General features: G+C 37.8%; 1 pseudogene; it reads left to right on the top strand.

Annotated features, from left to right (window-relative positions):
* Window positions 1-5,709: 5,709 nt before the first annotated feature.
* LOC149246110 (uncharacterized) lies at window positions 5,710-7,083 on the top strand (annotated as a pseudogene).
* Window positions 7,084-24,435: the final 17,352 nt, after the last annotated feature.

Here is a 24,435-nt window from a genome sequence, read left to right as displayed (position 1 = left end):
AACACCATTCCCTAAGTTCTAAAGCCATGTATCAAAACTATTCCTAAGATCAAAACAAATCCTAAATCCTAAACCTATTCAACCTAAAGTCCTAACATTAAAAGTATTTCCATATAACTCTCAGCCTTTGTAAAACATTAAAAACATTACAAATTAAATATGCAGTCCCCTAACCGTAGAGTTAACCGCAACGGGACCGTGTCATGTGAGTGGGCAAAGGAGTTGGTTGTGGGGGTTAGCCCTAACCGCTAGCCTAAACCATGTCGGAGGTCTCGACATGTGAACAACATTGAAAAGTCACCGGGGTTAGCAGTTAACCGCAGCTAGTTGACCACCACCCTAACCGCAGCAGAACGATGGAGTTAACATGTGAGCAACCAGGGGTAACCGTCGAGGTTGGAGTCTAGAAGTTACTGCGCCATTGCCATAACCGCTGAAGGAAAGCGTGTTCACATTACACAGTCACCGCAAGGCTACCGGAACTGTCAACCGGGACCGTCAGAAGAAACCGCACAGGTGGCAATCAGCGACCTAGTCACATGGCAACTGACTATTCAGCGTGCCGATTGTTAAACACTAGTGATTCGGGGGGAAGATGAAAGTCATTTTTGGGTTTTAAAATGTATTTTTGGCATGAAATTAATTCCATGACCATGACATTAACCCTAAGGTGGAAAATTGTCACTAGACCAAACTTTTAACCGATCCTGAAGCAACAAAATGCATCTACAAACTAGCTAAAGTGGTTTCAATGTATCCACAGGACTTTAAAAGGCGGATTTGTCCATTGAAATACAGGAGAGTGGTTTCTGGCTTTTGTATGCAAGTTCTAAAGGGATAGAGGCGCTTTTGTTTTTAGTGTTTCGGGAGCATCGGGAGTCGGATTTGGAAACCGACAGTAGCGTTGGAAAGCTAGTTCAGAGGGCTATTTGATGAAAAGGGTCATAATTTCCTGTGTGCAAGTTCAGTCTGCCTAATTCACTGTGTAATCGACACCTTCTTCTCATTCCTAATAAAAACGGTCGGCCATCTTGAAAGCGGACCCGAAGACATAGTCCATCAGGGATGAACTCTGTAATCAATCTTGTTGTCTGGTATATCTGTGTTTTTACTGTTTACACTTCTGTTTTGCATCTTAATTATGGTTTATCAGCTGTCGTAAAGTGTTTTTCTCCAATAGTTTTCCTCGATTTCCACACTTTCAGTTAACATTCAATTCTTAGATGGCTAATCACTTCTACATCAGTTTTTAGTATATGGTCATATCAGATCACTGTTAGAATTTAATAAATTATTAAAATAGAAAGAAATAAGTTTAGATATCCCCCCTCATAATCATGGTTGTATTGCTTGGCCATGTGCTTATGTAGTTATCATTAATTGATCTACCCAAAGAATAACTAGTCAACATCATCAATATGTCCTATTTCACAACCTTGGAAATTAGCATTCTAGTGAATACCTTCTTTTATAACATGTCTTCTTAGCCCATCCAAGTATAGTGTTGAAAATTTGCTTATATTACACTATAGCAGAATGATACCTCTACAAGCCACTCTAATACTATTTTGTATTTAAGACCACCCTATAGCATATCTCTACTTTCATCCTTGTTGTACATGTTTAGCCCTCCAGGCCTGATGTTTTAGTTCAGCTTTGAATCCACTTCATATTAGAGTTCTAATTTCATTTATGATAATTATATACCTTAAGAGCCCATTTAATTCAAGTGCTCAACCTTTCCTATAATTTTATTTATGTGGTGTACATCTAACCCATTCAATTCCAATGTTTGAACCACATCTCTAATACCGCTCTATACCAAAACTTCCCAATTTTATTTTTGTGGTATATCTATGGCCCACTAAAGTCTAATTTTTGAACCATAGCTCTGGCACCACTCTGTAATAGACCTAACCCCTTAAAACTTAATTAAGGATGCATGGTGTAACTAGACCTAACATTAAAGGCTTGTTATGAAGATGGGGTTATCAAATTCTCTCCTTCTTCCTTAAACTCAAATTACAATTTTGATACCACCATCTTCTTCTTCTCATCAAAATATTACCAAACATATAAATTCCATCTCATTTCAAGCTCTCAACACAAAGTAATGCACATTTAAATTTTTACCCCTTGGGTGCCACATCAACATCCACACGAGCCACATGGTTAGCACATGGTATTCCTTTGACCACACATCACTATTGTACTGGTCAATGTCCACTACCTATTTTTCATTACCAGAGCCTCGCCATATTGGGATTTTTACAAGCCATGCACTTTCCAACCTTTAATGTGTTCTAATACAACAAGATATTGGTGGTGGGTATGCTGATATGGTGACATCCTAAAAACAATGATACTTCAGTTTGTTGATAGGCCATTATGTTGGAATTCCCAATACATTGATATCTTGATACAATATACCAGGTATCAGGGATTTTCCATATCTAAAATTTCTTGCAAGTTCTCGATATATCAATATGCCAGTATATAACTCAATGTGCCACCTTGTTTCTCTAACACCTAATAAAACTCCTGAAGGCACAGAGGTCTCCAAGACTCTCATTCCTTCCAAGGAAAACTTTCCCATGGGTTAGCATTCTAAATAGTTATACATACAAGCTACTAAGTGATCCATTTGGCATGGAAAAGAAAAAACATATTCACTCCCAGGACACCTAAACTCTTCTTCAAACTTTCCACCAACTCAAGAGTTCTTTAGAGAAATCTTCAAAACTAATCATTATTTGTTCTAAGAAGAATCTATCCACTGGAGTATACCTTATCAAGGTGTCTTCTCTTTCTTTTGGGTCCCACCATCAATAGGAAATTCTAATCCTTATGGCAACATAGAGATCCTTTGTCCAATCTAAAGATAACCAACTTACTAATTCAAACATATAGGGAGCTCCTCACACCCAACTAGTCATCAATCTTATCTATGAGATGGAGGTGTTAGCTTCTCATATATACTCAACCACATTTCCTATTTGGTCAAAGGTATGTAATACCTAGGTACATAAACAACAACCAAGTATATAGGTATATCTATGATATCCCCTTCAATCCTGTCGTAAGAGCCCATATAGGTTCACAAGTAAGAATATTAACATTATAAACCTAAAATAGTCCTTAAAATCAAAACTACCCTCTCATCTAGGCATCATTATAAATTTACCAATTCATAACATAAACAAGCAACACACAAGTTGTGATAGGAAGTCATGAAGAAAACTCATAGAAGTATTTCAACAACATATATTCTATTTATTTTCTCAAGACTACATTATAGAATTAAGGTCCGTGAGGGACACTTATTTTATTTGATAAAATACAACTTGCAATTGATAAAGGGAAATTCATGGTCAACCCCACCATAGGTTCAGTTGGATTACTTTCCTTCTTGCAGTTGGCCACCACCAAGCCAGAGCAGGAAGCCATGAAGGATTTTTTTCTCAGCAGTATAGGATGAAGTCATAAAGGCCACTCTCCCTCATCCAATTAAATCAGACAAATAAGAATCATCCATAATGTTTTACTTTTCATTCATAAAAGAGCCTCCTCTCACCTCTCTTCTTATCTCCCAAAGAAAGAATATGCCTTTTGTTCTCTATCTTTCCTTTGTGTTTCATACTTTCTCTCATCACATACTCCATGATTTTTTTCTCTCCCATGAGTAAGTGTCAATCTTTCTCCCACAAGAACAACTTCTCTTATGAGAGTCTTTTCTCTTGCCATGAGAGAATGTTTTCCTTTCACCACCCCTCCGATAATGTTGTCTGCCATGGGTTTCTCCCTTTATTGGTTTCCTATCAAATCTTCCCATGTTGGATATATACATATCTTCTAATTAGAATCTAGAAGCATTCTCAGAGATATATTTCCCATATTTTTGAGAATTTCTGGTACTATTGTCCACTCCTCTCATAACTGCTGGCAGTTATTGCCACACCTTCCCTCAAAATATTTTCTTGGGAAAGATTGAAAGTATTAAGCCTTAGGAACATTTGGCTCATCAAATAATCTATTTTCAACTACTATTCCACCAATTACCCTTTCCTGGCTTCCCTCCTCATGACTTTGCATGGTTTGCATCATATCGAGGCTTGATTTCTTCATTAGTTGGTATTTAAATTATAATTACAATTATTTTGGGTCTCTTTCTCATTTACATTTACATGCCTATACAAGGATCAATCACATAATTAATTACAATGACAAAACTTGGGGATTATAAAAAGGGATGTTACATAATGGTTGAGGATGAAATTCACATTTGAGGTTGGGTGGTGAAAAGATGCATTTTTTGGAACCTCCAATTACACTTGTAATCACTGACAAACTCATCCAACTTTCAAGAAGTGAAAAATGTTATATTTCTAAGATTTAATCATAAACTCACTTGAAACACTAAAAGAAATGCATTGAAAAATATAAACATTAAGATGACATTAATACAAGGTTACAGATAAGTGAAAAGTAATTAGAATTCGAGGAAACGAATGTGAAAAAATAGTACTTTGAGGACTCAACATTATTTTTAATATTGATTTTCCCATCCATTTTTAGATTTTTGACTAATTCATTAATATTTCTGTTATCATTGAAAATTCTGTTGCCAAAATTGCTCAGACTAGCTTAAGGACAAAGTGTTTTCGCAGCGCATAAATCCTTTAGCAGTTTCGCAGCGTAACCTGTTTTAGTGATTTCGTAGCGAAAAATACCGACTTTGCACTAACTGCGCTACGAAATGGGGAATTCGTGCTGATCCATAGCACATCTCACACCAGCTGTCATATTTTCTGCAAGAATTTACGGGAATAGCATGTGTAAGGTCTTACATGTCGGTCTTGACACGTGCAGGCTCTGTTGGCATCAAAGGGGATAGCGGTAATATTAATTATTATGAAGTCGAATGGAAGTCAAGGTTGCCTTTGTCTGCATATGTTTTGACGGGGATCATTCTCAGGAAGCAGCTTTTGTGATGACATTGAAGGCCCTTTCTCAGTCAGTCTCCTCTATTATAATGGAAATTTAATAGAGCAGGAGGATCTGAAGGAGGGCAGACACTATGCTGTCTGGGAAAATCTTTTCAAGAAGCCGTGTTATCTATTTACTTTGGTTGCTGGCCAAGTAGTCAGTAGAAATGATACATTCATTACACGATAAGGACGCCAAGTTTCACTTCGCATTTGGACTCCTGCAGATGATATATCAAAGACTGCTCATGCCATGTATTCCCTTAAGGCGGCCATGAAATGGGATGAGGATGTCTTTGGTTTGGAATATGACCTTGATCTATTCAACATCGTGGTAGTACCTGATTTTAACATAGGAACGATGGAGAACAAGAGCCTTAATATATTTAATTCAAGGTTTGTTTTGGCATCCCCACAAACTGCAACGGATGCAGACTATGCTGCTATCTTGGGTGTTATTGGTCATGAGTATTTCCACAACTGGACTGGTAATAGGGTAACATGCCGGGATTGGTTTCAATTAAGTTTAAAGGAAGGACTTACAGTTTTCAGAGATCAGGAATTCCTCCTACACCAGGCCCAACTTTTCTTCTTTGCCATTCGTTCCTATTATTTTGGGAAAGGGGTTGAGGGTTCATTCTCCTGGGTTCCACCTGCTACTCCGAGACCCTCAATTCCCGCAATTCCAAATACAGTGATACGTCCGGGGATTGGCAGATCCACAGTTGAAGAAGAGCAAGAGAAGAAGGCAAGTTGGGAAAAATGTTTTGGCGGATGACTGGTTTCTCGCCCCCTTCAGCGGTGGATTCAATTTTGGACAAAGAAACATGTACAGTTGAAGACCTCTTTGCCGAGGAGGAAATTATTCAAGAGTGCAAGACTATCAACAATCGCCTTATTAATTTTCTTCGAGGCAAGGAACAAATGCAACAAATGCTATGTTACATTGTACAAGAGCCACCAGATGGTGCAGAAAGTAAGCGAGCTTTCAGGTTTCCATTTATAGCGTGTGAGATATTCTCTTGTGAAATTGACATTATTCTCAAGACACTGGTTGAAGAGGAAGAGTTAATGAATTTACTGTTTTCCTTCTTGGAATCTGACCGACTCTATAGAACCTTGCTGGTTGGATACTTTAGCAAGGTTGTAATCTGCTTGTTGTTAAGGAAGACGGTAGCCACCATTCGTTATATTCAAGCACATCAAGAGATACTGGCTAAATTGGTGAATTTGATTGGTATTCCATCGATCATGGAGGTATTGATCAGGCTAGTTGGAGCTGACAATCATATGTATGCATATCATGTTGATGCTTTGCAATGGTTAGCTTATACTAACTTGCTAGAAATGCTTGTAGATGCATTGAGCTCAACGAATTGTGCTGCAGTACATCAAAATGCAGCAGAAACACTTTGTGCTATAACTCATCTTGCTCCATCTGCACTGGCCTTGAAGCTTTCCAGCCCAAGCTTTGTGGAACGACTTTTTTGTAATGCCTTAGAGAACCCATAGTCGAAATCTACATTAGTGCATTCGTTGTCCGTATGCATTTCATTGTTGGACCCAAAAAGATCAGCATTGGGAGCAGCTGGTTCAGCATGGGGAAATCATATCATTGAGCCAGTTATAACTCCAAATCCTGAGACAGTGGATGGCATGCTACACGACCTTGGTAAACTGCTAGAGCTGTTGAATGTGTCTTCTGATGCAAATGTTCTGCCTACCACATATGGAGAATTAAGACCTCCTTTCGGAATGCATCGTTTAAAGATAGTGGAATTCATTGCAGTCTTGTTGAAGAGTGGGAGTGAAGATTCTTGGCAGGAGTTGGTTCGTTTGGGTGCTCTTCAGACAGTTATCAAACTTTTTTTTCAAGTACCCCTTCAACAATAGTCTGCATCATTATGTGGAGTGTATCATAAGCTCATGCTTAGAAAGCAACAGTACTACTGTTATTGATCACCTGTTCCAAGAGTGTGATTTGTTAGGGAAACTTCTGGTAGCAGATGAAAAGCCCTTAGTTATTGATGATCCCAGCAAGCCAATAGCACCTACATGTGGGAAATTACCTCCGAGGACAGGAAATATGGGAACTTGACACACAGATGCAAACAACAAGAAGCAGAGTTACAACAGACAGCAAAGCAAGCACAAGAGGCTATGTCTTTGGCTGCTGCAGAATCTCGCAAATGTAAAGTTGCAAAGGAGGCAAATTTAATAATGCAGAAAAGCCTGAGGGGAAGGATTTTCGAATTGGACAGCCCATATATGATGATTGGTATATGCTGCTTTTCAATATTATTTTGACATCACTGCCAGTCATATCTTTGGGGGTTTTTGAGTAAGAGGTTTCATCTGAAGTATGTTTGCAGTTCCCTGTTCTCTATCAGCAGGGCCCAAGGAATATATTTTTAAACTGGTACCGTGTACTTGGATGGTTGGCAAACCATGAGATTATTTATGATATTTGTTAACAACCACTTCAGTTTCCTCTGCTAAATGTTTCAAGTACATTTCAGGAATTTCAGAAAGTGGAGGACTATTTATCTATGGTGGAACAGTAACCTTCTGAGATAATGCAGGATGCAGTGATTCCATCCATGAGTGCATTGGTAAAGCCAGAGTTTCTAAGGCACCAAGACAAAGATGTCAGGCTCATTGTTGTTACTTGCATTAGTGAGAATCACACTGAAAACGTATCTGCTTCAATGCAAACAATTAGGAGTTCGGTTTGAATGAAAGAAAGACTGTGTTTTTGAAATTACACAGCAGTTTCGTAGCGCGCTACGAAACTGCTGTAGGTGTTGTTTTTTAACGCAGACAAACAGTTTGATAGGATGATCAGAAATTTTCAAAGGAAACATCTGAGGGACATTTAGGAGACCAAATGAAGATAGCATAGCCATTCAAATGATGACAGGTGTACCTTTGTAAAAGTGAAATGTTTTGGCTCAAGTTAAAGTTTTGATTATAAAGGCACTTTATTACTGGTCATTAGGGTTTGGAAGGAGTTGCATACGAGGAGACTTGGCTTGCACACCTGTCTATCAATGAAGCCTCCAACACATCTGGAAACATGATGGTGCTCTACATTTTTGGGATATTAAAGAGATGGAGACATGCTGCTGCATTTTCGAATAAGTGGTGGAAGACTGGAACCGGAAAAACAGGGGTTTTCTCCTAACATCACTGAACCATCAAAGCATTCAGCATCCAAAGCTAGTATGGGACATTGAATCCTTTTTTCAGCCATCTCGGCCAAGCTAAAAGGAGACAGGTGTCAAAGAACAAGAAAGAATCATTCTACGAGGAGGATAGAATTAGAGTTATAGTTAAATTAGGACTCTTTAAAATTCCAGTTTAGCACTTATTGTATTTAATGAGTTAGTTCAATAGTGGATAGGGGTAATTAGTGGCAGTCATCGAGCTCCCCTCATGACTGGAGGAGGAAGCTCAAAGTAGTTAAAGTTATGTTTCTATATATAGTTGAAACTTTTATGTAATGAGGGTTGGATTTTTGAGAAAACAGAGTATTGTTTTGGCTTATGTAAAAACTCAGTTTCAGTAATACAATTTGCTGCTTGTCTTCTCAGGATTCATACAGTGTTTCAATGCTCAAGATATGTGGTTTTGCTTTATCCTTAATGTTTTTACAGTTGTATAAATACACAATCACTCAGAATTCACTTTGTTGCTCTGATTTCCTGTGTGTATTTGTAAGCTGAGGTTTCTATGAGTTGTGTTTTGAGTATTTAAACATCACATGCCCTGACTTCTATGTATGAGTAGTGTTATAGTTTACTAAAGGATGATTAACTCCATAAGCCCAATGGAAGTCTTTGTAATGTCTGTCCAGCCAACATATTTGTTAAATTCACTTTGCAAGAGTTAGCCATCTCATCAATAATTAAAATCAATAACCTTTTGAGAGAGCCCTCTCAGGCTAAGGAGGCTAAGCCTTAGTCAAAAGATTGGTCTGAAACAGTTACACAGAGTCTACCTGGTCAGCAGCCTTCCAGTGCTTGATTTTGTGATAACAATTTCTATGTGTAATTACTCTTTCCCCTTCTCCTAGATTCATTACTTAGCCATTTTTACTTAGTTATTTAACTTTTACTTGGCCTTTTTGTTATTCATGCAAGTTATTTCACCCACTTGTCTCCCACACACCTTCACTTAGCCCTACTTGTTTCACACATACCTTCACTTACTCATTTTTGTCCATACAAGTTTTAGGTTGTTATTTTCACTAGGTTCATACACCCACTTGTCCTATTTCACAACCTTGGAAATTAGCATTCTAATGAATACCATCTTTTATAACATGTCTTCTTGGCCCATCCAAGTATAGTGTTGAAAATTTTCTTATATTACACTATAGTAGAATGATACCTCTACAAGACACTCTAATACTATTTTGTAGTTAATACCACCCTATAGCATATCTCTACTTTCATCCTTGTTGTACATTTCTAGCCCTCCAGGCCTAGTGTTTTAGTTCAACTTTGACTCCACTTCATATTAGAGTTCTAATTTCATTTATGATAATTATATACCTTAAGATCCCATTTAATTCAAGTGCTAAACCTTTCCTATAATTTTATTTATGTAGTGTACATCTAGCCCATTCAATTCCAATGTTTGAACCACATCTCTAATACCGCTCTATACCAAAACTTCCCAATTTTATTTTTGTGGTATATTTATGGCCCACTAAAGTCTAATTTTTGAACCATAGCTTTGACACCACTTTGTAATAGACCTAACCCCTTAAAACTTAATTAAGGATGCATGGTGTAACTATACCTAACATTAAAGGCTTGTTATGAAGATGGGGTTATCAAATTCTCTTCTTCTTCCTTAAACTCAAATTACAATTTTGATACCACCATCTTCTTCTTCTCATCAAAATGTTTCCAAACATATAAATTCCATCTCATTTCGAGCTCTCAACATAAAGTAATGCACATTTAAATTTTTATCCCTTCTGTGCCACATCAACATCCACACGAGCCACATGGTTAGCACATGGTATTCCTTTGACCACACATCACTATTGTACTTGTCAATGTCCACTACCTATTTGTCATTACCAGAGCCTCAACATATTGGGATTTTTACAAGCCATGCACTTTCCGACCTTTAATGTTCTAATGCGCCAAGATATTGGTGGCTGGTATGCTGATATGGTGACATCCTGAAAACAATGATACTTCCGTTTTTTGATTGGCCATTATTTTGGCATGCCCAATACATTGATATCTTGATACAATATATCATGTATCAGGGATTATCCATATCTAAATATCCTTGCAAGTTTTCGATATATCGACAGGCCAATAAATAACTCAATGTGCCACCTTGTTTCTCTAACACCTAATAAAACTCCTGAAGGCACAGAGGTCTCCAAGACTCTCATTCCTTCCAAGGAAAACTTCCCCATGGGTTAGCATTCCAAATAGTTATACATCCAAGCTACTAAGTGCTCCTTTTGGCATGGAAAAGAAAAAACTTATTCACTCCCAGGACACTTAAACTCTTCTTTAGATTTTCCACCAACTCAAGAGTTCTTTAGAGAACTCTTCAAAACTAATCATTATATGTTCTAAGAAGAATCTATCCACTGGAGTATACCTTTTTAATCAAGGTGTCTTCTCTTTCTTTTGGGTCCCACCATCAACAGGAAATTCTAATCCTCATAGCAACATAGAGATCCTTTGTCCTATCTAAAGATAACCAACTTACTAATTCAAACTTATAGGGAGCTCCTCACACCCAACTAGTCATCAATCTTATCTATGAGATGGAGGTGTTAGCTTCTCATATATACTCATCCACATTTCCTATCTGGTCAAATGTATGTAATACCTAGGTACATAACCAACAACTAGGTATATAGGTATATCTATGATATCCCCTTCAATCTTGTCGTAAGATCCCATATAGGTTCACAAGTAAGAATATTAACATTATAAACCTAAAATAGTCCTTAAAATCAAATCTACCCTTTCATCTAGGCATCATTATAAATTTACCAATTCATAACATAAACAAGCAACACACAAGTTGTGATAGGAATTCATTAAGAAAACTCATAGAAGTATTTCAACAACATATATTCTATTTATTTTCTCAATACTACATTATAGAATTAAGGTCCCTAAGGGACACTTATTTTATTTGATAAAATACAACTTGCAATTGATAAAGGGAAATCCATGGTCGACCCCACCGTAGGTTCAGTTGGATTACTTTCCTTCTTGCAGTTGGCCACCCCCAAGCCAGACCAAGAATCCATGAAGGATTTTTTTCTCAGCAGTATAGGGTGAAGTCATAAAGGCCACTCTCCCTCATCCAATTAAATCAGACAAATACGAATCATCCATAAGGTTTTACTTCTCATTCATAAAAGAGCCTCCTCTCACCTCTCTTCTTATCTCCCAAAGAAAGAATATGCCTTTTGTTCTCTATCTTTCCTTTGTGTTTCACACTTTCTCTCATCACATCCTCCATGATTTTTTTCTCTCCCATGAGTAAGTGTCATTCTTTCTCCCCAAAGAACAACTTCTCTTGTGAGAGTCTTTTCTCTTGCCATGAGAGAATGTTTTCCTTTCACCACCCCTCTGATAATGTTGTCTGCCTTGGGTTTCTCCAGTTATTGGTTTCCTATCAAATCTTCCCATGTTGGATATATACATGTCTTCTAGTCAGAATCTAGAAGCATTCTCAGAGATACATTTCCCATATGTTTAAGAAGTTCTAGTACTATTTTCCACTCCTCTCATAACTGCTGGCAGTTATTGCCACACCTTCCCTCAAAATATTTTGTTGGGTCCCTATAATACTAGTGATTACCCCATTACTATTGTAGTTATACCCATTATTTATATTGTTGTGCCCCTATTACCCCATATTGTTATTTATGTGCCCCATAGAATCCCTCTATTGTTATTTTTTTGGCTTTATATTATTATTGTTAGGTCGGCTGGATTATATTGTGACTCCATAGACTCCTATATATAGAAAGGAGGTTTTGTCATTTGTATCATCCAAGAATTGTTCATTTATGTAATGTAAAGGAGGTTGCCCCCTCAAAGAGGCTGAATTCTAAGGCGTTGATCTATCTTTTCTATCTTTTCTTGAGCTGGTTTCATAACATTTGGTATCAGAGCTTTGGATTCTAGGGTTTCGCTGCTCCAAACAGGTCATCGTGGAATTTTCGCTATAACTATTTTTCTGTGACGTTTCAAAGTCACAAAAAAAACCCATTTGAGAAGAAATCACGCTGAACCTTGGGTCCAAATTTCAGAGCTTTTCACGTGATATTTGCGGAGATATGATCTGAGGAAGTTGGTCTTTTTGCAGACTCCTGAATTACATTCAAAACAGGTGACCTGGGGAAAATCGTCATAACTTTCTCTCTGGGGATCGGATTGAAATTTCGTAAGAAGGTACAGAAAGAGGATGGACTGTAGTTTCTTGTATACGAGGTTCAGATCCAAAGGTTGAAACAGTGACTCGTGGCACGTCGTACAAGTTCGCTCTACTGAACTAGTCTAAAAGCAAGTCACTGTGGGAGATTTCACATAACTCTTCCTTGGAGAATCCAATTTGAGTCAGACTTGTGGCATTGGAAAGAGGACACAAAGGGCTACTACAGATTAAAAATTCAGAACTAGATGATTGGAAAGTACAGAGATACATCAGAGGCAATATCGAGCTCCTACAAAGTGAAAAAAGGTGTGTAGATTTTCTTAAATTTTTGCTTAAGCTTGGTTTGAAAATTTATTTTGAAGGAATTCAAAGGGCATAGTAGAGCATTATTATCGGTAACTGATGCCCCGAGGAAAGAAAATGCAAACACCTAGTAAGGAACCTGAAAGCTCTAGCATGACTCATGAAGAAGAGGAAGAAATGCAACATGATATATCAAAATTACAAGACCAAGTGCAACAACTGTCCCTTGCACAAAAAGGAACAAAATCTAAGATGGATGGTTTAAAGAAAGATGTAGAAGCTAAGATGGATGGTTTAAAGAAAGGTGTAGAAGCTAAGATGGATTTTTTAAAGAAAGGCGTAGAAGCTAAGATGATTGACGTGGAAGCTAAGATGGATGATTTGAAGATAGATTTGAAGACAGACATGGACGAATTGAAGATAAATATGAATAAGTTGCTACAAGAAATGGTCACTAATGGTGAAAGGGTACTAAAGGAAACTCATGATGAGAACAAAAGAAATGTTAATCATGATTCCATAGACGCTAATGTTGGATCGAAGAATCACCATATTCCAAAAATCGATATGAGGAAGTTTGATGGCAAGGATCCCGCCACATGGATATTACAGATGGAGCAATTCTTCGATCTCAATAATGTGCAAAACACACAAAAGGTACGTATGGCAACTGTATATTTGGAACCAAATCAGTTTGTATGGTATCAATGGCTTTGTTCTCGTAAACAATTTATCACTTGGGCAATTTTTACGGAAGAATTGATAGCACATTATGAGGATACAAAAAGCAACACTTTTTTTAGCCAATTGATAAGTCTCAAACAAAAGGGTTCAATAATGGAGCACATTGAGGAGTTCCAAAAATTGAACATAAGGGTAAAAGATATTCCAGAGGAGCATAGGATTGATGTGTTCATAGGGTCTTTAAAGGATAATATCCAACATGATGTCCGCCTTTGGGAACCTGATTCATTAGAGAAGGCATTCAGGTTAGCAAGAAAAATGGAAAGCAAAATTATGGCAACTAGGAAGCATACCACTCACAACTATAAAGACGGAAGTGTTGTTGCCCCTAGTCTTCCACAACCTACAAGGTTGACACCACAACAATTGGAAGAAAAAAGAGCAAAAGGGCTTTGTTACAATTGTGATAGCAAATACACAAAAGGTCATAAGTGTGCTGAGAAGAAATTATTCTACATAGATTGTGAAGAGGAAGAAGAAAAGGAGCAAGAATGGTCAAAAGAAGAGAATATACTCCAGGAACAAAGCCTAGATGAAGAACAAATAAATCCGACCATATCTTGTAATGCATTGGCGGGAATTACCACTCCTCAAACCATCAAGATAGAAGGACAAATCAAGAAGAAAAAGGTAATAGTGTTGATTGATTCAGGAAGCACCCACAATTTTATTCATTGTAGGGTAGCAAAAGAATTGAATTGCTTCCTATATCCAGCACCAGAGTGTCAAGTGATGATTGCAAATGGAGGAACAATAAATTGCTCTGGAAAGTGCCATAATATCAAGCTATCCATGGGAGAATATGTATTGACTAGCCCAATGCTTTCCATTCCAATGGGAGGTGCTGATGTTGTACTAGGAGTCCAATGGCTACAATCCTTGGGTACAATAGCTTTTAATTTTCAAGAACTTTTCATCAAATTTTCTACGGAAGGAAAGGAAGTTGAATTAAGGGGTATTGCAGGGAAACCAGGAAAGATAATCAGCTCTAATGGCATGACAAAGCTTCTAAAAAAGGAGCAAAGAGGTGTAATTGCACAATTATGTTCGCTAGATGTTTCCACATTGGAATCATCTATTTCTCCAGATCTCCAAAAAGTCCTGGACAATCATTCCAAGGTATTTGAGACTCCCAAAGGTCTCCCACCTATGCGTGATCATGATCATGCTATTCATCTGATTCCAGGAAGTGTTCCTCCAAACATCAGGCCGTACAGATATCCCTATGTCCAAAAAAGTGAAATTGAACGTATGGTTGCAGAAATGCTAGAGGCTGGTATAATTCAACCGAGTCAAAGTTCTTTCTCAGCTCCAGTAGTATTGGTGCACAAGAAGGATGGATCATGGCGCATGTGTCCGGATTATAGGGAGCTCAACAAGCTCACTATTAAAGATAAGTTCCCCATTCCTGTCATTGATGAATTACTGGATGAATTGCATGGATCAATTTACTTCACCAAGTTGGATCTTCGTTCGGGATATCATCAAATCAGAATGAAGATTGAAGACATTCCGAAAACGGCATTTAGAACTCATGAGGGTCATTATGAATTTTTGGTCATGCCTTTTGGCCTTACCAATGCACCTTCAACATTTCAAGGTTTGATGAATTCAATTTTCAAACCATTCCTTAGAAAATTTGTGTTAGTATTTTTTGATGATATACTAATCTACAACAAGTCTTGGAAGGATCATGTTGAACATGTTGACAGGGTGCTACAACTATTGGAGGAGAAACAATTATATGCAAAAAGATCCAAATGTTTCTTTGGAGTCCAGGAGGTGGAATATTTGGGTCATATTGTATCTCATGAAGGAGTTAAGGTAGACCCTAGCAAAATTAAAGCCATTAAGGAATGGAAAATCCCCACATCCATAAAGCATCTGCGAGGATTTCTTGGGTTGACAGGGTATTATCGCAAGTTTGTTAAGAATTATGGGAGAATAGCAGCACCTCTAACAACATTATTGAAGAAAGATTCATTTTCATGGACTCCGGAAGCAACAAAGGCCTTTGAACATCTTAAAGAGGCAATGTGCCAAGCACCGGTCTTAGCTACACCGGACTTCACAAAAACCTTTATTGTGGAATGTGATGCTTCAGGAAATGGAATTGGTGTTGTTCTAATGCAAGATGAAAGACCCATTGCTTTTGAAAGTCGTCCAATCAAGGGAAAGTTTTTAAGCAAAGCTATTTATGAGAAGGAAATGTTGGCAATACTCCATGCACTTAAGAAATGGCGACCCTACCTAATGGGAAGACACTTCAAGGTAAAAACGGATCATGATAGCCTTAAATACTTTTTAGAACAAAGATTATCCTCTGAAGAGCAACAAAAGTGGGTCACAAAGATGTTGGGTTATGACTTTGAAATCATCTACAAAAAAGGGAAGCAAAATGTGGTGGCAGATGCACTCTCAAGAAAGGATGAGGATGTGGAAGCATTGTTGTGTGCCATTTCTATTATCCAACCAGATTGGATAAACGAAGCAAGGAAGGAATGGAAGAATGACGAAGAAGTGTGGGCACTTATTCGAAAGCTACAACAAGATTCCAGTACTTCTGATACATTTAGCTGGAAAAATGATTCGTTATGGTACAAAGATCGCTTATACCTCTGTAAGAATTCCCAGCTAAAACAAAAGATTCTTATGGAATTGCACACTTCTCCCTTAGGAGGGCACTCAGGATTTTTAAAAACTTACCACAGGGTTAAGAAGGAATTTTTTTGGGATGGCCTTAAATCAGATATTCAAAAGTTTGTGGCGGAATGTTTGGTTTGCCAACAAAATAAAGTTGAAACAATTAAGACACCAGGTCTATTACAACCTTTATCCATTCCAAGCCAACGTTGGGAGGAGGTTTCAATGGATTTTATCACAGGTTTACCCAAGTCTGAGGGAAAGAGTGTCATCATGGTGGTAGTTGACAGACTTACCAAGTATGCACACTTTTGTGCATTATCACATCCATTTAAAGCCAGTACAATTTCTACTGCATTTATGGAAACAGTTCAAAAGCTACATGGAAACCCAAAGATTATTGTAAGTGACAGAGATCCCATTTTCACTGGAAATTTTTGGACAGAATTATTTTCTTGTCTTGGTACTCAGTTAGCTCATAGCTCATCTTATCATCCTCAATCTGATGGGCAAACTGAGATAGTAAACAAATGTTTGGAAGGATATCTTCGTTGCTTTGTATCTGATAAACAGACACAATGGGTCAAATGGTTGCCTCTGGCTGAATGGTGGTATAACACTTCCTTCCATACAACAACAAAAATGACCCCATTTATGGCACTTTATGGGTATCAACCACCATCCATCACATCATATTTAAGAGAAAATTCTAAGGTTCAGGCAGTGGAACATCACATCGAACATCAACAACAAGTCCTCCAACTCTTAAAGGATAACCTCGTGTTGGCACAAAATAGAATGAAACAACAGGCAGATCAACATCGCAGTGAAAGAAGTTTTGATGTAGGTGATTGGGTATTCCTACGGCTACAACCATATAAGAAAATGTCCCTAAAGCAAGCTAAGAAGGATAATAAATTATCACCAAAGTATTATGGTCCGTACAAGGTGTTGCAAAAGATTGGTACTATGGCATACAAATTGGAGCTTCCTGCAGCTTCTCGATTGCACCCAGTTTTCCATGTTTCATGTTTAAAGAAGGTTATAGGCGACAAGCTCCCAATTCAAACAATATTGCCAGAACTTGACGAGGAAGGAAAAATTATATTGGAACCGGAAGCAGTCACAGAAACAAGAACTCGACAGCTACGAAATCGATCAATTTCAGAGTATCTTATCAAGTGGAAGAACTTATCCACTGAAGATTCCACATGGGAGGATGAGAATTTTATGCAGAAGTATCCAGAACTACTCAAGCGTTGAGGACAACACTTTTTTGAAGGAGAGGGGCATGTTGGGTCCCTATAATACTAGTGATTACCCCATTACTATTGTAGTTATACCCCTTATTTATATTGTTGTGCCCCTATTACCCCCATATTGTTATTTCTGTGCCCCATAGAATCCCTCTATTGTTATTTTTGTGGCTTTATATTATTATTGTTACGTCGGCTGGATTATATTGTGACTCCATAGACTCCTATATATTTGAAAGGAGGTTTTGTCATTTGTATCATCCAAGAATGGTTCATTTATGTAATGTAAAGGAGGTTGCCCCCTCGAAGAGGCTGAATTCTAAGGCGTTGATCTATCTTTTCTATCTTTTCTTGAGCTGGTTTCATAACATATTTTCTTGGGAAAGATTGAAAATATTAAGACTTAGGAACATTTGGCTCCTCCAATAATCTATTTTCAACTACTATTCCACCAATTCCCTTTCCTGGCTTCCCTCCTCATGACTTCACATGGTTTGCATCATATCGAGGCTTGATTTCTTCATTAGCTGGTATTTAAATTATATTACAATTATTTTGGGTCTCTTTCTCATTTATGTTTACATGTTTATACAAGGATCAATCACATAATTAATTACAATGACAAAACTTGGGGATTATAAAAAGGGATGTCACATAATGGTTGAGGATGAAATTCACATTTGAGGTTGGGTGGTGAAAAGATGCATTGTTGGAACCTCCAATTACACTTGTAACCACTGCCAAACTCATCCAACTTTCAAGAAATTAAAAATGTTATTTTTCTAATATTTAATCATAAACTCACTTGAAACACTAAAAATAAATGCATTGAAAAATATAAGCATTAAGATGACATTAATACAAGGTTACAGATAAGTGAAAAATCATTAGAATTCAAGGAAAGGGATGTGAAAAAATTGTACTTTGAGGACTCGACATTAGTTTTAATATTGATTTTCCCACCCATTTTTAGAATTTCCACTAATTCATTAATATTTCTATGTGTAATTACTCTTTCCCCTTCTCCTAGATTCATTACTTAGCCATTTTTACTTAGTTATTTAACTTTTACTTGGCCTTTTTGTTATTCATGCAAGTTTTTTCACCCACTTGTCTCCCACACACCTTCACTTAGCCCCACTTGTTTCACACATACCTTCACTTACTCATTTTTGTCCATACAAGTTTTAGGTTGTTATTTTCACTAGGTTCATACACCCACTTGTCCTATTTCACAACCTTGGAAATTAGCATTCTAATGAATACCATCTTTTATAACATGTCTTCTTGGCCCATCCAAGTATAGTGTTGAAAATTTTCTTATATTACACTATAGTAGAATGATACCTCTACAAGACACTCTAATACTATTTTGTAGTTAATACCACCCTATAGCATATCTCTACTTTCATCCTTGTTGTACATTTCTAGCCCTCCAGGCCTAGTGTTTTATTTCAGCTTTGACTCCACTTCATATTAGAGTTCTAATTTCATTTATGATAATTATATACCTTAAGATCCCATTTAATTCAAGTGCTAAACCTTTCCTATAATTTTATTTATGTAGTGTACATCTAGCCCATTCAATTCCAATGTTTGAACCACATCTCTAATACCGCTCTATACCAAAACTTCCCAATTTTATTTTTGTGGTATATCTATGGCCCACTAAAGTCTAATTTTTGAACCATAGCTCTGACGCCACTCTACAATAGACCTAACCCCTTAAAACTTAATTAAGGATGCATGGTGTAACTGGACCTAACATTCAAGGCTTGTTATGAAGATGGGGTTATCAAATTCTCTCCTTCTTCCTTAAACACAAATTACAATTTTGATACCACCATCTTCTTCTTCTCATCAAAATCTTTCCAAACATATAAATTCCATCTCATTTTGAGCTCTCGACACAAAGTAATGCACATTTAAATTTTTACCCCTTCGGTGCCACATCAACATCCACATGAGCCACATGGTTAGCACATGGTACTCCTTTGGCCACACATCACTATTGTATTGGTCAATCTCCACTACCTATTTGTCATTACCAGAGCCTCGCCATATTGGGATTTTTACAAGACATGCACTTTCCAACCTTTAATGTTTTAATACGCCAAGATATTGGTGTTTGGTATGCTGATATGGCGACATCTTGAAAATAATGATACTTCAGTTTGTTGATAGGCCATTATGTTGGCATGCCCAATACATTGATATCTTGATACAATATACCAGGTATCAGGGATTTTCCATTTCTAAAATTCCTTGCAAGTTCTCAATATATCGATAGGCCAGTATATAACTCAATGTGCCACCTTGTTTCTCTAACACCTAATAAAACTCCTGAAGGCACATAGGTCTCCAAGACTCTCATTCCTTCCAAGGAAAACTTCCCCATGGGTTAGCATTCCAAATAGTTATACATCCAAGCTACTAAGTGTTCCTTTTGGCATGGAAAAGAAAAAACTTATTCACTCCCAGGACACTTAAACTCTTCTTTAGATTTTCCACCAACTCAAGAGTTCTTTAGAGAACTCTTCAAAACTAATCATTATATGTTCTAAGAAGAATCTATCCACTGGAGTATACCTTTTTAATCAAGGTGTCTTCTCTTTCTTTTGGGTCCCACCATCAACAGGAAATTCTAATCCTCATAGAAACATAGAGATCCATTGTCCTATCTAAAGATAACCAACTTACTAATTCAAACTTATAGGGAGCTCCTCACACCCAACTAGTCATCAATCTTATCTATGAGATGGAGGTGTCAGCTTCTCATATATACTCATCCACATTTCCTATTTGGTCAAATGTATGTAATACCTAGGTACATAACCAACAACTAGGTATATAGGTATATCTATGATATCCCCTTCAATCTTGTCGTAAGAGCCCATATTGGTTCACAAGTAAGAATATTAACATTATAAACCTAAAATAGTCCTTAAAATCAAATCTACCCTTTCATCTAGGCATCATTATAAATTTACCAATTCATAACATAAACAAGCAACACACAAGTTGTGATAGGAATTCATTAAGAAAACTCATAGAATTATTTCAACAACATATATTCTATTTATTTTCTCAAGACTACATTATAGAATTAAGGTCCCTAGGGACACTTATTTTATTTGATAAAATACAACTTGCAATTGATAAAGGGAAATCCATGGTCGACCCCACCATAGGTTCAGTTGGATTACTTTCCTTCTTGCAGTTGGCCACCCCCAAGCCAGACCAAGAAGCCATGAAGGATTTTTTTCTCAGCAGTATAGGGTGAAGTCATAAAGGCCACTCTCCCTCATCCAATTAAATCAGACAAATAAGAATCATCCATAAGGTTTTACTTCTCATTCATAAAAGAGCCTCCTCTCACCCCTCTTCTTATCTCCCAAAGAAAGAATATGCCTTTTGTTCTCTATCTTTCCTTTGTGTTTCACACTTTCTCTCATCACATCCTCCTGTTGGAAATAATACTGAGAGGGGGGGTGAATTAGTATTATCAGATCAATAAAACTTTTTCAATACTCAGAAACATATACGCTACTTCAGTTAAGTGAACCAGCGTGTACAAGCTACTGTGTCTAAAGCAACCAGCGTATAACCAGAAATCTTATGATTCAGTTAGTTTATCTTCAGTAAATGCATCAGGACATTATTAACCATAATAAAGGTAAACAGATGCAGTATAACAGAACAGATCGTCACACAAAAGCCACACACATGAACACCATGATATAAGGTGGAAACCCAATGTGGGTGAAAACCACCTGCTGCAAGTCGTCTCTATCTTTCTTTAATAAGAAACTTCAGTTTACAATCTTTTGTACTGGTGTAGCCTTATACCAGTACGCAGGCTACAACCTGCAGAAGGCTACAACCTTCTCTCGTTTTCCAAACTCTCCTGGAAGGGAGCTCCAACCCCCTTTGCTCTTGTACTAGCTAAGATACTAGTACGTAGGTGCTGCCCTACAATCTTCTTTCCTTCAGGTACCACTTTTCATCAATTTTCAGACTGGATACTCCTGAAGCACAACATTACAATCTGAAGACCACGATTCATTCACAAATCATTGAAGCACAAAACAACCAATACTAGCATCATCAATCTTTGAATCACTGAACCACTGAAACCCTGTCAACACCCAGTCACCAGAACACAGAGCAGACTACAGAACCTCTGCAATAACAGTCAGACCCAACTGCAACCCCAAAAATTAAGCTTCAAAAGATATACGCTACTTCAATGAAACCAACCCGCGTATACACGCGCTTTTACCAAAGACAACCTGCGTACAGATCTAAAAATAATTTCTCATATCTTGTAGCTGTACCAGACATCAGTCATACTTCAGAACATAACATTGCGTCAGTATGCAGATCTAAAAATATGCGTAATCAACCATATACCGATAATTAATTTCAAACCATTTGATCCTGATCTATCCTTAGATCTAGTATTCCATCAACCGGTGTGATCTCTCCTTAGCTTAGATCAAGCAACCTAGAACCTGCATACGAGATCTCTTTCTTTATCAGATATTCAAGACTTTTTCAGTGCAATTTCCTAATGATATTTCTTCTCCTTATATAGCCTTAGGCCCTTCACAATACCACAGTCCAAAACCATAGTAACACAATACCATCAACTTCAAAACTCGGGATCAACACGACTGTCGAGATACCTTGGTCCAAAACCATAGGCTCAAGTACCGAGGACTAACTACCACGGACCAAAGGGAAGCTTCTCGACATGTACGCTCTTTTCTGTTCATGAAACTGCGTGTATACGCGACTTCGTATATAGCGAGACTGCGTATCCGCGACTTAGTATATAGCGTACCAGCATGTATACGCAACTTGGGCTTAATGAACCTGCGTATATGAAATTTCTCTTCATTCTTGTAGTCTGGACTGAGATCTGTCATCAAAGAGAGTTGCCATCAAGGACAACACCTGTACCGTAGCGCCACACCTGTGCCAAAATGCCAACAATCTCCCCCTTTGGACTTGATGGCAACCCCAAGATCCTTAGAATCATTCTCCCCCTTTGTCATCAAGGGCAAAGGGCTGTGCTCTCCCTGAGAACATGCTGATATCTCTGCTCTGTTGTGCTGAACATGCTCCCCCTGACTATAGGCAAGATCTGCAAAAGATGATCTTCAAAAAGAACCAAGACTTATACATCATAAAGGACCTTCCTATCACCAAAAGACTCAATACATACATCCATACTCCCAACCAAGAGGGGATACATCAGAAATTTACATATACCAACCAATTACATTACATCATTCATCCCAGGCATAGTGGGGAAACCATCATAGGCCGTTACATGACCTTGACATCATAAAAGAGATATCACAAAAGAGATACATGACATAGAGACGAAAAAATCTAGACCAAGACTTATGAAAGTCACCAGCAGCATCTGATAATCATCTTTTAGATCAACAACCAAGATTTCCTTCTGTGCTCCTTCTCCTGAAACCAACAACAGTTGTGAACTAGGACCAAAAGCATCTAAATGCCAACAATGCTTTATTAGACTTTAAGCTGCTCCCCCTGAAACTGTGCCTGAAGGACTCTGTCATACCCATCTCAGACCTTCTCCAACCAGAATCTGCCCTTGCTGTTCAGAACTCCATACACGCGACTTCACCTGCATAAATCAGCGTATGTACGCGGATATCCCTTATACAACACGCGTACACCAACTTTTCTTTAGAAAGGACAAGCTTCAACAGTAGGATGAAGCATCAACTACTCCCAGATTTTGTCTGAGATATTCAAAAGTCTCCCTGGGCAGTGGTTTTGTGAGAATATCAGCAACTTGTTCTTTAGAAGAAACATACTCCAACTTGACCTTTTGTTCAAGCACTTGTTCCTGGAGGAAGTGATACTTGATTGGTATGTGCTTGGTCTTTGAATGCATGAATGGATTCTTTGAAATGTTGATTGCACTTGTATTATCACATAAGATAGAGACAGGTGGAGTGCAAGTGATTTGAAAATCCTGCAAGGTCTTCATCATCCAAATAAGTTGTGTGCAACAAGATGCCGCAGCCACATATTCTGCTTCAGCTGTAGATAAAGCAATCGAACTCTGTTTCTTGTTGAACCAAGATACTAATCTGGAACCCATGAAGAATGCACCACCACTTGTGCTTTTCCTGTCATCCACACTTCCGGCCCAATCTGCATCTGTGTAAGCATGAAGAGTGAGATCTGTATCTCTAGGATACCATAGGCCATAGTTTTGAGTCCCTTGAAGATACTTGAAGATTCTTTTGACTGCCTGAAGATGAGTTTCCTTTGGGTTGGCTTGAAATCTTCCAACAATTCCTACTGCATGCATAATGTCTGGTCGGGTACCTGTCAAGTAAAGCAAACTCCCAATAATGGATCTATAAGTTGGTTGATGAACTACTGCTGATTTATCATTTGTACTGAGGCTGCATCCTGTAACCATGGGGGTACATACTGGCTTTGAATCTTCCATGCCATACTTCTTCAAGATCTGCTTGAGGTACTTGGTTTGAGACAAGAAAATACCTCCTTCATTTTGTTGGATTTGCAATCCAAGAAAGTATGTCAATTCTCCAAGTAATGACATTTCAAATTCTTTCTACATAACCAAGGCAAAGTTTTGACTCATAGCCTCTTCATTGCTGCCAAAGATAATATCATCTACATACACAACAAGTATTAGCAATTTGTTATTTTCAACTTTCATATAGAGATTGCTATCTGCTGATCCTTTTGAAAAACCTTGTTGGTGAAGATATTTGTCCAACCGATAGTACCAAGCCCTTGGAGCTTGTTTGAGACCATAGAGAGCCTTTTTCAATCTGCATACAAGGTTTGGATCATTCCCAAGAATGAAACCATCTGGCTGCTCAATATATACTTCTTCTTCTAAGTCTCCATTCAGAAAGGCTGATTTCACGTCCATTTGAAATACCTTGAAGTTTTGAAAGCTTGAGAGAGCAAGGAACATTCAGATGGCCTCAAGTCTTGCAACAGGAGCAAAGGTCTCTTCAAAATCTATTCCTTCTTGTTGCGCA

Source organism: Pinus tabuliformis, chromosome 7 (genome assembly GCF_031772625.1).
Source record: "Pinus tabuliformis cultivar Carrire ecotype Pingquan chromosome 7, CPIR1, whole genome shotgun sequence".
In the NCBI taxonomy this organism is placed as follows: Eukaryota; Viridiplantae; Streptophyta; class Pinopsida; order Pinales; family Pinaceae; genus Pinus; species Pinus tabuliformis.
The sequence above is the reverse complement of the archived record's forward strand: the minus strand, read 5'-3'. Positions and strand labels throughout refer to the sequence as shown.